This window comes from Argiope bruennichi, chromosome 6 (genome assembly GCF_947563725.1).
Source record: "Argiope bruennichi chromosome 6, qqArgBrue1.1, whole genome shotgun sequence".
Lineage (NCBI taxonomy): Eukaryota > Metazoa > Arthropoda > Arachnida > Araneae > Araneidae > Argiope > Argiope bruennichi.
Genome location: NC_079156.1, coordinates 114,351,896 through 114,365,249, shown reverse-complemented (window position 1 = coordinate 114,365,249; position 13,354 = coordinate 114,351,896). Strand labels below are relative to the sequence as shown.

At 28.6% G+C, this 13,354-nt stretch overlaps 1 protein-coding gene across 1 annotated transcript in view; it reads right to left on the bottom strand.

Annotated features, from left to right (window-relative positions):
- The window catches only part of LOC129972319 (uncharacterized), a 139,934-nt gene that overhangs the window by 26,334 nt on the left and 100,246 nt on the right, over positions 1 to 13,354 (bottom strand). The gene's annotated exons all lie outside the window — the stretch shown is intronic.

Sequence of the window (13,354 nt, the reverse complement as noted above, 5' to 3'; positions counted from 1 at the left end):
CTTTTAAACTTTTTTTCAAAAAGCTTCTATGTATGAGGTTTGTTTCTTCTGGCTAATACATACATTTTTTTCTCTTCAGAAGATCATGTACTGCATGCAATCTGGGAACACAATTGATTAGTAAATATATAACAACAACATTAATTAGCTTAAATCTCGTTAGAATTTTAAATCATCTTTCCCCTTAATCTCAATGTCTGAAAAAATACTTATCTATTCTAAAAAAAAGAATTTTACAATTTTATATTTACAAATTACTTTGACAAGGCTTTTCAGTGCAGTACCTTGAGAAAAAGACGAGATATGAGAATGTTCCAGAACGAATTTTTTTAACACTCTGACATGTTTTAGCTTTTGAGTCTAGATAAGTATTTTAATGTACAGATTTGTTGAATTTACGAATTCATAGCAATATACACGCTTCCGCTCTCTGTCCTATTAGCTCAAGGTAATACGATATTCCCACGATGTTGTTCGGTATTCAAAATGCCGGCCAATATCTGGAGGATGCCGTAGCAATGTTGCTGGACATTTTCTGCTAACTCTCATTTACATCTGCAGTCGGGCATTTTGTGGTAGGTCTCATTTACATCTTTAGTTGAGTATTTTGTGCTAAGTCTCATTTACATCTTTAGTTGGGCATTTTATGCTAGGTCTCATTTACATTTTTAGTTGGGTATTTTGTGCTAGATCTCATTTACATTTTTAGTTGGGTATTTTGTGCTAGATCTCATTTACATCTTTAGTTGGGCATTTTGTGCTAGATCTCATTTACATCTTTAGTGGGCATTTTGTGCTAGGTCTCATTTGCATCTTTAGTTGGGCATTTTGTGCTAGGTCTCATTTACATGTGTAGTTTGTTACCTAGCGATTACATATATTCATGACATCTTGACTGAACAAATGCATTTTGTGCGCCAGAGAAATATTCTGACCTCATTCTCAGTAATTAATGAATTCTTTTAAAGTTCGATAAAGATTTGTAAAAAATGAAATAGTTCGAATAATCAATAAAAATTCACAGACAGTATATTAAGCTGATCTAGGCCTTTTTCATTTGTATTCACTAAACCATCATAACATTTCCATCAAAATGATAAATTAGCCCATCTTAGATTAGGAATTTTATTCTAAGCTCAGTCATGGAATATCAGAAAAGAAACGAAAGTGCCGATGCATGTTATAAGCATTCTTTTAATTTTCCAAACAACAATTATAACTTATACGAACAAAACTATTCCTTTACTCAAGAAAGTGTGAAATGAGTTGATTTTTTTTTTTTTTTTTTTTTGCATGGAAGCCTATTATTACTTCAGTTTCATCGCATTCTACTGAAGTCATTTGGAGCATGCGTGCCACGAGAATAGTGCGTGCGCTAGACACAAAAGAAAATCTTTCCAGTTCCCTTTGCTCACTCAAGCAGAACATCGACAGATTCTTTTTTCGGTTCCACACCATCCCACAAGTGACGTCACTGAAAATGACGAACACTCGAATACTCCGAACTCAAAAATATTTTATGGATTCTTCTTGACGAATGCTGGAAAGAATGGTCAAATCGTTGCCTACTTCTTCAGCGAAGCGGAAAAAAAGAACACTTTAAGGTTTAGGCGGGAACAGACAAAAGTAGTCTTCTGAATATCAAGAGAATAGCAACTGATTATTTATATGCTAGAAGTATGCAAATTTTGAACCACATTGCCTGAAAGAATCTCAGAAAATGCCATCGTTAAAAGGCTTAAACAAATAGCATGTACATTTTTTTAAAAGGAATATCCTAGATGCTGCTTTATTTGTAGCAGAATTGTTATATTCTGTCTTCTGTCTAAAGCTTCCATATGGACACTTTTTTTTTTTTTTGGCTTGTCAACTTTGAAACGTAAACTTCTCTTTGTTACGCTTATTTATATCTAGAAAATCTATTAAGCTAATTATTATATTTGTTTTGCGAGATAATAAATTATCTCATAGTGTAGTAGTTGCATTAATCTATCTTCTCTTTTGGATAATAGATGGAGATGTCTGATTAGGTACGCATCCCATAGTGCTTTGCGATTGTAAATAATGAGATGAGATGCTGTTCTATTAAGGTGTGCGCGTTAATATCTTGTGTTTGTGTTGTCTGAAATGTGATTATTAAAGAAATGTTCCCCAAACCATACATCCTCTTGCTTCCACAGCACAGTCATAATGATCTTCATTCTACCACAATAGTATTTTACCACCTTTCCTAAAGAACCGAACCTTGTTGATAAAATTTAAAATCATCGAATTCAGATATTATCTATACTTATAATAAAGCTCAATGTGTGTGTGTGTGTGCGTGCGTGTTGGCGCTCTACATGCCAGACGGTTTGTCCTACAGCTACCAAATTTGGTACATGTACATTTTGGAGGTCGGGAATGTGCACTTGGGGACCCTTTTTTTTGAATTTTTAATTAGAATTTTAATTATTAATTAAAAGCTAACTTTCCCGCCAAAAAAATCTTTATTTTCCCCATCGCCAAATGAGTAAGGCTTCAGTTTTTTCCCCCCACGCGAATGAGGCTAGGCTTAACATTTTTCGGCCGATTATGTTATTTCAAACGATTCTATTAATTTTTTTAATGTTTGATGCATTTAAAATTAAACATTGTTAATTAATCTATCTTTCAGATTCATTCTGAAGTACTTTTGAATTAAAAAACAGAATAAAGGAAATTAGAAATTTCTAATCTGCATAGCGTTACCCCAACTGGCGTAGAAAAATTCACGCATTTGCGCTACCATATATGGCTATCAAAATTTGAAGTTTTAAAATATTTTGATGAAGAAGCTATTAAAGAATGAATTGCATAAAATATTTAATTGTTAAAATTTTAACTAACATTAAGATTGGCGAACCGGCTAGTCATTAAAGGCGGCTAGTACATATATAAGAAAATAAGAAAAATAATTTAATTGATTCTAAACAAACTGCATATATGGTAGCGCTTTCCTTTTAACCAAATAGAAATCAAAATAAATTGTTGAGAATGTGCAAAAATTGAATACCAAAAAAATTACAACCCCATCCATGGGAAATGTCTTTTTTGCTGTTAATATAAAAATCTATTTATAGATTATAATCGTAAATGAATTGAAAATAATTTAAAAGTCAACATACTTTTTGATTCATCTGTTAGATTGAAAAGCAATGGGATCAGCAAAATACTGATTAGATGCAAAAACGAGAAACTTAATATAACGTAACAATATCATTTCATAAATTACAAAATGTATTAAAATATAAAATTGATGCTAGGAATAAACGCAGCAGAAAATGATCGATTCCATGTTATAACATCTCACAGTAAGGAAATAAAATTAATTTTCCTTGAAAAAGAGAGTTGCCAAATACTTGGAATAAAATTATTATTTCAGTAACAATATTTAAAAAACTTATTATCTAGCTAGATAATAAATTAAAGACCTTTTACTCGAGGTGAAAAATCATGATAAGTTATTTGTTACGCGCTTTTTATAAAAAATAACTTTATGTTTGTAAAGATCGAATTTTAACTCCGTTTTTTGTATTAGGACGACTTTCCAATGGCAATACAATGTTTTAATATTTTCAGATCTTAATCATAAGCAAAGTGACTCATTTGGATTCATTTTATTATTTAAAAAGTACATTTTAATGGGGCAAATAGCAATATTTCATTGAAAAAAATTGCAAGTAAAAACAAAAATTGTTAAAACGCTGCTAAAAACAATATGATTAGAAAATCAAGTAATAATAAAAAGAAATCAATTAAGTCACATTAAAAAATTTCTACACATCAACAACTGAAATATATTATAATTGCGATTCCAATTTTTTTAAAGAATATCTATGAGATCATTCATCAAAATTTAAACCTCATGTTTTTAATATTTTTTTTAATTTCAGATTTTTAATTTAGAAGAACAATCTTCTTTCCATTAGGAGAGTTATTTTTAATACTGCATTACAATGCAAACGATTTTAGTAGCACTACATGACATTTTTATTGAAACCGTAATTATCGTTCAGTAACGGAATTTTAGTAAAAAAAAAAAGTAATTTTCTTTCCTTTAGGTTAAAGTTATTTTTAATACTTTACGATGCAATCGATTCTAGTTGACTACATGTAATTTTATTGAAATCAAAATAATCGAATTCAGTAACGAATTTATAGTGCTTGCATATCTGCATATATTATTTAACTGCAAGTCGTCTCAACGATGTATTATATCTCAACCTTTTACAGCGTTCCAAAATTAGAGTGTTTCATTAGACGTGTATCACGTGAGCATGACATGATTTATTATAAAAAAATAAACTGAAAAAAAAAACTGGATTCGAATGTTATTGTCATAACAGAATCATCGATAGTCAAAATGGCGAAAAGAGAAATTAGGACAGTCCAATTAACATATTCCAATGGATGCCAAAATAAAAACATTAATTCTTCAACAGGGTGAGGCCTAAAATTGATTGCAGGTGTGTGTTAACCGGTTACTAACAAAGGGCAGACCAGCTCTTTTGTTGATTAACTGAAGACATGATCATAAAATATTTTTTAAAACCAAATGATCAAACACGAGTTACAACTTTTTGCTCTTTCACAACTGGCTAACTACAGTTTAATCCTTTCGCTTGCTCACGAGCAAAAAAATTTTTGCTGCTCTTATTATTCCGGTTTCTAACATTAGTCGGTTTTCACTCGCTTTCATTGAATATGAATGCAAACAAATGACAGAGCTGTTTGCGTGGTTTTACAATCGAACAAATACACCAATTGAACAAACACGCTTTTTCACCCAATTCTGGGACTTATTCCTGTGGATTTCATGAAAAGGTTGATTGACCCATCATGCCACAATTCAAATTAAGTTCATATAAAAATATGAATAGAATGTGGGTAAAATGTTGTGAAGAGATGGGATTGCCCAGAAGTTCAAACTAATCTATCTTTACTCAAAAGATGTTTATCCAGTGGGCCTCTTTTTTTTTTAGGTAGATTCCTATAGGAAGATTACCTATTGCAATGACTCTCATGACAAAACTTAGGGAAAATTTCCTCAGTTCTTCACCGATTATGATCCCTAGAAGCCAAAACCGCCCTTCGTTCAAAAGTTTAAATATGGTATAACGGTTTGTCCATATTATCTTGTAAACAGCATAATTAGAGTAATTCTGTTTGAATTTTAGCTGACATGGAATTTGTTGTTAGAAATGTAAAAATCTCTGATGAATTAGTAAATGGGCCATCTAGTTTAAAAAAGTGGAAATGGTTGGAGGCGGGGGTGAAATTTTTATTTCGCTATAACTTTCTTAATATTGAAGATAGAAAAATAGCTCCAACTAGCCAAATTAGCATCTCATTAAGACGAACAAGTTTTTCATTTAAAGTTTTTCGCTAACTGCAATATCTTAGAAGTTAGGGGCTGAAAAGTGATTTCCATGCCTTAATTTTGACTGTTTTTAACATCAACAATTTATTTTGTTAGATATTAATACAGATATATAGAAATCTACCTTTGCCTTCCAGCTTGCCAACAGGAATTTTTTTTTAAAGCGAAATCTTGCATTTAGAAGCCAAACATTTTTGTCATAATGGAGCTCAACTATTGTTCATGTGATATGCATCGCCACGCCTATTTAATTTACGAATCTTTTGGGCATTTTGCAAGAAGTTTAGTTATAATTATGTCTCATACCCATGTGGCACTCGGGGAAGTTGCCGCCCCGAGACTTCCTTGCATATTTTCTAATAAAGGTGTAATTCCGCTCCTCATTCCCACATAAAATTGTGGAATGCCATAAGCGGAAGCCAAAATGCTCAGATATTTATTTTCAGAGTCCCACTAATGAGAGTTGTATGCTTCGTAATATAGAAAACCGGCACTTGCGCATTATCAATCGTATGTTATTGGCGAACAATAGTTACAGAAAAGATTATAAACGTGCTATTTTTGATAATTTTTTGGCAATTAATACGCAAGTATCAGTAAACCGAATATATATTTTAGACGCCTTCATTTCAGTCAATTAAAATTAAAAATTGACACATAACTACAATTGAAGTCAGAAGACCAATACTAAATTTTATTGATTTCAGTCATTAAGTTTCTGAATTGTGGCGATATACTGACAATAGGCTATAGAACAAACCGACAGACGGTAAACTCTTTGATCAATTTGATTCCAAATTTAACGCAAAGCTACCCTTTAGATGTTAAATTATGTGTACTAAATTTTATTTATTATTAGATCATTTATTACAAGGCCATTGTAGCTCTTTTGCAAGAAGAGAGCGGATGTGCCATCTGCTATAAAATAAGCAGATGGCATAGTAATTATGCATGTCAGCTGACTATGGCGTCACGTGACTTAATTCCATTACATATAATTATGAGATTAATTAAATTTCATCATGTAACTCTTATAACAGAGACAATTCAAGCTGCATTTCTTTGGGAAATTAAGTTTGAAATTCGATTACATATTTAGAATAAAATTTCAATTTTATGAAGTTTGTTAATAGTCTTAAGAAATACAAAAACTCCTATAACGTTATTGGAAAGTAAAATGGGCGTTCGAAATTTATTTATTTATTTATTTTGTCAACATGAATTTTCATGGGCCTTTAAAAATACTTTGTGAATGAAAGTATTTAAGTTTGCGAAAATGAAGTTAAGAGTTTATTTGTGATTGAGTTATTCACCCTTTACTAATGCATTCTAATGGAAGGAATGACGAATACTTTCTAAAAGTTTGTGATCTTGTTTATTTTTGTGGAAATTAGAATTTGAAATGCTTCAAAACCTTTTTGAAAACCTTCCGTTTTATAAGCAAAAATGTTCTATATGCGACGTCCGTAAGAGCTTCAAGTGAAAGAGCAAAAAGCAGCCGCTTGTATTTGGTTTAGCGAGCGAAACAAAGTCATTGAAGTATGAATTCATATTTGACCAAATGTTTATATAATATTTATTTAGTTTTTTTGTAAAATGACGAAGAATACACAGTTGGGCATAAATGAGTAAACGGAAATCTACTACCATCATAAGAGTTTCAGAGCTTACTTTTGAAAACTACACCAAAGTAATAGTAGATTATATCTCAATCTGTTGTAGTACATAATCGCGATAAAATAATTACTTCCGGAAACACAATATTAGAATTTTGTCAGCAATGTTTTGTAAAAACAGTCACATCTCAATATTGCTACATTGCAGTTCTTTTAACACTTTCAACGCTACTAATGAGATATCACGGCTTTCAGATACTTCCAATTACAGATTTCTGTGAGTTAAAATTTGTCTCTTATGCCAGTTTAGATTCCATAGTATTAGTATGGTAGATTAGTAGTTTAGATTTAGTAGTAGATTTAGAAAATTAGTATTAGATTAGTAGTAGATTTAATAGTTTAGATTGCGTATTAGTAGCGGAAAGTATTAATGCATAATTGTAATTAAAGGAAAAAAAATATTTGAAGAATACATTAAAAAAATGTTGAAATTATATGTAACCATAAATAGAAAAAAATACTGAGAAATAATTAAAGCAAATTTTCTTCCACAACAGTCAACAAATGATGTTAAACTAATTTCACTCTTTATAAATTATTAAAAGCATTTTTAAACAGTAGCCATTGTATTCTAAGATCAGAACTTAATTTTTAAAAATCTTTTTAACCGCAGTTTTTATCTTGTAATAAATCAAGAATTTGAATATCCATTTTGAAGCTTGCAAATGGAAAAGAAAAGGAAAAATCGAAAATTGCAAACGATTTAATTATTCATCGATTTCATCATTCATTTTAAACTTGATAAAAATAAGTTAAGCCAAAATGAATTCAGGCGCCTTTCTGTATTATTGCTTCCTCGATTTTAAAAGAAAAGCGCATATATTCCACAAATGGAAACAATCTCAAACCAATTCTATCGCCTAAACAATGACACTCCATTTTGCTAAATGACTTTGACACATTTTCCAAAGCAAGTTACTTCAGAAGCACTCAGAAAAACGAAAGCTTCCCTTCCGGGCAAAAAATGTGTAATTGAGTGTTACCTTATTGTAGAAGAGCTTCCCTTTTCTTTAGAGGAGTTTCTTGGTAAAAATAGAAAAAAGAAAACTGTATGGATTTTCTATAACATAAGCAAAAAAAAGATTTAGCTACTTAATCTTACATTTATTTTTAAGTTTCAGTTTCGCTAATATGAGTACGAAAACTTATTCAGTTAAACCTAAATAAAAAATAATTATTATTATTCACTTTTTATTATATGTTATTAACTTATGCATATCCAATATGTTACCCTAATTTTAGGAGATTCGGGAACAACTTCGCATTTTAGTTAAGTTTCTTGACTATTTGCCACATTAAAATCACTTCTTTACTTTGCAATTCATTTTGATACCTAAAGGAAAATATTTTATGTTAAAACATTCCATCAAAATAGTCCTAATCGCTTTAAAAAATATTTAGCCTTCAAAAACAATGCTATTATGTTGTTTATTCAACATGAAAAAGAAAAAGCATTTTTTTTTTTTTTTTTTTTGTCCTTTGAAGATGCTAAGAGCAAAATTATTTTTAATAATTTAATGGATTAAATCTGTAGGTCTTTGCGTCTAATCTGCTCTAGTAAACATAATTACATTACCTCTTTCCTAGAATAGTAAACTATTTTCAGCATGCCATTTTAAACAGATGATTGATTCGTGAATAATTATGAAAACAGCTCTGAAAGATGGTAACGTATTTCAATGATTATTTAAAATACTTTTTACTGAAATCAGATAAATATTGTTTCATGCATAAAACTTTTATAATTGATAAACTTGAAATTAAAAAAAAATCTTGTGAAACACATTTGGTTAATACTTTAATTTTTCATGAGGAAAAACGAGAATTTATCAACCTATTAAACAATATTTTGACTAAAAATAAGTATAACAATAATATATATATATATATATATATATATATATATATATATATATATATATATATATATATATATATATATATATATATATAAATCAATAAAAACAAATTCTTTTCTAAAAAAAATTAAAGTAATGAAAAATATTATTTGTTTTAATAGTTTAATTTTTAGATAAGTGATTTTAATTTATTGGATTTTATGTTCTTCAAACTCATAATTGCATTTTATGAAAAACATCTGTAACCAAACGAATTTTTCTTCTTAAAGCTTGGTTTGGTACAAACATTCGGAAAAAGAATAAAAAATTTATTCGTATTCTTTTCCGCTAAAAAAATCGTTAGCTCATGTGTTTATATTGATAAAATTCACAATTCCTTAATTCAGAGATTTGACAATTGGCAATAAATACGATAGTAATTTCAAAGCCATTCAATAAAAATTATATCTATAAACTTACTGTCAACGTTTTAGAATTCCCGAGATAAAATTTAAGGTCATTCATTTCACGAATGAAATTGAAGCTTTATGTTCTATCGAATGCTTAAAACGTAGGCAAGTAAGTATTGTGTTTCATTGACCCAGATGTAAGGGGAGGTCAATCTTATTCTAACATCAACACAAAAAATCATTCTTCTTATTTGTCCTTTTGTTTAGAAATTTTAGAAGTTCTTCGCCTCTATGGAAAGGATGAAAATGATGCTTTTCGCTCAGTTAACGCATAAATGGATGAGGAAGTTTGAAGAATAGTGCCTATCTTATTTTTTTCTATTATTATTATTTCGTTCTTTGTTTTGTATCAACTTATTTACTTTAAGAATGCCATTTCACGTATTGTTCTTCGTATACCGGCGTAAAGTATGAAATTTCTGACAACTGCGACCGGCTATCAGCAACTCTTTTGTTATTCAAGAAATCTAATACTTTAATCCGAAATGAAAAGGGATGAGCAATTCAAAATATACAGATTTCTACCAACCAAAATTATTATAATATTAACATCACCAAATAAAAATAGCCGATGTTGTATTTATGTACTTAATATATTGTTCAAAGATAAGGTTTCATCTCTTATTATATGACTCTAAATGAGGGATTTAAATTAATTTTTTCTGAAATTTTTATTCTTTTCTTTCAGATAATTTCCCTCGCATTTAAACAGGCAAAAAATCAATAAAATTATAAATATAACTACAGAAAAAAATTGTTTCATGCCACCTTGAGCCATATCTTCCATATCCTGCACGGATGTTTATATTCTAAACTAAAATTTATTAAATGATTAACATTTAAGAAGAACTATTCTTATTGATGTTACTAATACGTTATCGGCTCTAAAAATAAACCAGTGGATTGGACTTCTGGCTTAGAACTTTTCATTTCCGTTGTTTGACACTGAAAGAGCCATTGAACTGTAACTACAATATTCTAAAATAGATATTTTTAAACGATAAAACTTGCTATTTTAATAATAACAAGATAAAATTCTGTAAAAAGAAATGAACAGTTTTTGTCGAAGATATATCCTTCCCGTAAGTGAATTAAGATAATTCCGACAAGCATAAAATCGCATGAGATGTTGTTAATAATATTTCAAGGTCCTGAATTGAAAAAAGTGTCATTGTCATTTAAATGTGGAAGATGAAAATGTCTTAGCTATTTAAGAGTTCAAAACGATTCTCATGCATCAAAATATGACAAAAAAAAATCGGAACAGTCAAGAAAAATATTTTATATAATACATTAAATGTGACTGAAATTATCTACCACGGTTAATCTCAAAATGTAATCAAAAAATTCAATAACAAATTTTAAAAAAAGCGTTTTAACTTAAGAAATTATTATTCTTATGTAAAAAAGTGAATTACCAAATTTTAGGAACAGAAATCTTTCATTTATTCATCATTATTTAATGTTTAAACCCTCGCAATAAATAAAATTTTCTCTACAGTATTTTATTGTGAATCTTTTTTCCGACAATATTACGAGTTACTTGCAAGTTTCACGCCTCCTAAGCGTGTTTTATCCGAATTCACCTTATTGTTAAATGTAACCATTTTCTTCTTTCATTTTTTCTCTCACCCCTATTTTGACTAAATAAAAGCATCCTAACGCATGTGGAAAAGTGCGGAGGGCTTTAGAATCTGAAAATGAACAGTATGAGTTTATCTATGCTATCTAAATGTGTAAATAAAAGTCGTACTATATAAATAATCTTCAAGAGCCAGACATTGACATTTTGCTTAAATTTTTATAATGAAAAATTTAGGATTTCTTACTTTATTCTTTTTTTTTTTCAGCATATTTAAAATGGAGAAAGTTTAAGCCTACACCATTCTTTCCATTATTACTACATTCTTTCAGACATAAATGTTTTACCAGCACATTGATACACATATTTAATTAGCAAACTTACATATAAAAAAAACAAAATAAAAAGTTATTAAGACTATAAATTCAAACAAAATATTAAAAATATTTGGATTATATTTACTCTAATAAAGACAACGAACACGAATAATTTTTAGAAAAAGCAGAAAATGCATTTAAAAGTTAATGGGAAAAAACTAACTATTAACGTTTTAACGTAAGAACTAAAATTATATTACAAAAAAATGAAGCAAAAATATGCAATTATTTCAATCTGCCAAAAAAAAAAAAAAAAAAAAAAATCTTAACAACATAAAATGCAATGGATTCAAAATTCCTATTAGCTGAATAATCTAGCATCAAAAATCTAGAATCAAGGCCGTTATACCCAAACTACTTCAATTTGAATATAATGTAAACCGAGGGTTGAAAGCAAACGAAACAAAATGATTCGGCTAGTAAAGATGCATAGTAAAATTCATCTTTTTTATTCTTGCAATCTATGTAATCTGTTAAAATTTTTAAGTGTTGAAAGTAATCTTATTGAAGCGTCTCTCGTAGATCAATAATTATGTAGTTCTTGAATCTGAATTTAAAAAGATCAATTCAAAAACAAGAAATTCTTTCAAAAAACAAATTCAGGGTCAAGATTAAGCCTTTTTATCAGATCAGCTCTAGGGAAAAGTATGTACAAGTAAATACCAAACACGAGGAAGAGAAATCAAATGCAAATTAATCCGATCCAAACGAATAAGAGCAAGAAAATTTTGCTTCAGGCAAAAAATTAGAATTAAAATATTCAAGTTTCTCTAGCAAATCTGACCTTATATAAACGTTCATATGTCTAAATGCCAGTAAAAATATTTAATGAACAGTTCAAGTTTGAGATATTTTGGTAACTAAATTTTTAGAAACTTAAATTGTGTTGTTCAGCTTTCAATTTCAAAATAAGATTTCTATCAACAATAAAGTTTAAAAACAGTTATGCTTATGTTTTATGCAATTAAATCTTCCATATTAATTAAAATATTATTATTAACGAAACACTTATTTAGAAATTGATTTTTTTTTATTGCTGATTTACCTACAACCAATAATGATGCTTGTTCCATTACGCATTTTGATGCTTTACAGCTGTCGGATTTCAACTGGAAATTATAACTCGAAAACTTTTCCTTCTGTGTTAAAATTCAAAACATGTTTATTTAATGAAGTTCGTTCGATTATCGCGTTTTTTTTACTGAATTTTTTTTTATTTATTAGTTACAGCCTTGGGACGTTACATACAAATAATTATATGTTTAATTTGTGTAAATAGAATGGAACAGCACGTACAAATAAATGTAATAATAAAAAATGTATAATGTTTTCCTTGTAATTGAGAGATGATTATGTAAATAAATTAGTAATTTAAAATTTATAAATTTATATAATGTAAATGGCAATATTCAAGTTAAAAATATTTTCAAGAATATGATCTTTAATTTTTTTATTTCTTGTCTTTTTGATAACATGAAGTAAAACAATTCAGCAAGCGTTTTAAGATGAAAAACAAATTATAAATAATGCCTTTTTATTCATTGAACAAAATAGGAATTCGATTATTTCTTTAATAAAAAAAAACATAACACTTATTTTATAAACTAAAGCGTGTGATTGAAGCTGTTAATTCCACATTCTAACTTTTGAATAACGGATTTTAAAAAATCGACTTTTGCTAAGTTACTAAAAAAGTAAAATTAAGAAAGTCTGATGCATTAATGATATCAAAAAAATCTAATAAGAATATCTTAGAATCAACAAATAAATCATTCAAACAGACATGGAAAATAAATATAAAACTGATTCATGCACAAATTCTTCTAATTTTTACTCCGAATAATCCAAATTAAAGTCCAATATTTCTAAAAACCTTTCAACATCCAATAAATCATGTTTAAAACAATTCCATTCAGAAGCTAGAATGTAAATTTCAACTAATTGCAACTACAACTGCTACATTTCAACATTAAGAAATTTTCCAAAATAAGCATTAGTTTATAATAATTT